This window comes from Electrophorus electricus, chromosome 5 (assembly GCF_013358815.1).
Source record: "Electrophorus electricus isolate fEleEle1 chromosome 5, fEleEle1.pri, whole genome shotgun sequence".
NCBI lineage: Eukaryota > Metazoa > Chordata > Actinopteri > Gymnotiformes > Gymnotidae > Electrophorus > Electrophorus electricus.
The window spans coordinates 24,339,338-24,341,562 of NC_049539.1; positions in this window are offsets into that span (position 1 = coordinate 24,339,338).

The window sequence follows — 2,225 nt, forward strand, 5'->3', positions numbered from 1 at the left end:
AGGTGAAAAGAACATTTAGCATCTAGCAAAAGCACATATGAGGGCGGTGTGTGACATCGAGCACTATATGTGTGCGAAGGATAAGAGCGGTCGGCGGCAAAATCTTGAGTAAATCTTGAGCAGGTGGTGCCAACATTTTGACAAGATCTCAAACATCGAATTCTCACATCCAGCTCCGGACCAGTGCCTCAGATTGTAACTGAGGAGGTCACCACGGCTATTGGAAGTATGAAGAACTAGAAGACCCCAGGACGGATGACTTGCCAGCGGACATTTGGAAGCTCAAGGATCTACGCACCAAGGCGGCAGCTTGGTTGACTATGTTCTTCAACGCTGTGGTCGCCGCCGGCCGACCACCGATGGACTGGTCTACAAATTCGGCCTGCACCACTACATTGCAAAGACCGACTATTTGGAAACGATTCCCGGTGTGGGCTCGATTTAGGAAAACACCACAACACATCAATAAGATGACTCACAGAAAAGTAATATTCATAGTTTTTGTTGTAGTGCGTTTCCAAATGGCATCACTAGGTAAGTTTACACACTGCACAACATTTGGAAGGACTTTCTTTCAGCGGGGTATTTCACGGGCTCGTAGCCTGGTCTATGGAGCATTTGAACATACTTTAAGCGAATAAAATAATAAACTTTGTCTGTAGTATTTTAACGTAATTTCCAACATTTTTCCTCGCTAGCCTCTCCTTACAAAACTGCGTTTACACCGTACTGTTGTTATGCGCATGCTCGGTAGTTGCTGTACGCTGGTGTACTTTTCATCTAATGATCCCTGATCAGATGATCAGTGATCATTTCTTTAAACTCTGGCGCATGTCGCCAGTGAAAGGACACTGAACGCAAGAGTGGGCTTCAGAAATATAGTTAGCAAATGGCAGCATTTTGCTGATATTTTATGTCATTGTTTTTGGATTGGATATATAACTAAATGCAGCCCTTCAGTATAACAGCTGTTATGATGCATCTTGTTTGTTTTGACGGTCTCTCGCTCTCTTAAGCACATTCAAGCAGTCAAACAGTCTGTCTGAACAAGTTCCTGCTGATTACTTTAAATAGCTGTTCAGAAACAGTGTGAAGGCTTAGGGAAACATCTGATACAGGACGATAAAAGAGAATGCAGTAACAGGAACAAATGGAGCCAAATCAGAACACAATGAACAATCTAATAACCGGCAGGACTGTAACACACTAACATAATGGCTACAATTAGCATTAAATGATGTATTAGCTTTATTTTGACTGGTTTCAGAAAATCTTCAAAACAGAGTAGGTTGTCAGCTCAAACTAGTCCCCAAAAAACAAAATAACTCCAGACATTAAATGAGGACAACACTTTTCTTCACATAGTGCCACTGAATGAGCTACACAAACATTATTTTAAGATATTTTGAAGCATTTTATTTTTTATTCTTTATATTAACTAAATTCTTGGAATAAATGAGAATAATTTGAGAGATTTGAGTGTTTGTGTCATGAGTATCCTGAGATCTGTGGTGCATGTCATATGTAAGTCATATATAATTTTATATAGTCATGTACATTTATCTGAATTCTTTTTTGTTGTTGTTGTTGAAGATGCATTATTTCATATTTCTCCATCATTATTTCTACACTATACAGAATGGTTTTACACAGGGAGGTGGGATAATGGTACAGTGTGGTTATTACCAGAGCACCACCTGAATCCATCATGTCGGTTCCTTTTTATGGATTGCAGATTTGTGCATAAGACAAGAGGACACTAGATGTGTTTGCACAAACACCAGTGACCTGGGAGCTGGCGGAGTCTAATTTTGTGTAGACTCACACACACACCTCCATCTTCCGTGTTCCATGTTTTTCCTGTCTTGTGTTTTTAGTTCCGTTCCATAGTTTCGTTTTGTCCTCACATTGTTTGTATGATTGATTGCTTACACATGTCGCTCGTTTCTAGTTCATGTATTTAAACCCTGTTGTGTGCGTTGGTCCTGGCTGTTCATTGTTTGGATGTTTGACTGTGTTTGAATTATTGAATTTGTGTATGTGTTTCATTATGGTTATTTCTTTGTACTCCGTGCCTTTGTGTTTATCTTAGCCTTTGTGTTTCCTAGCCTTATTTATAGCCTGCTTCCCCATTTGCCTTTCTGTGTGTGTTTTTGTTTTGTTAAGTCATGTATACTTGTACTCTCCGTGTTAGCTCTATGATCCTGAACTGCCTAAACGACTCT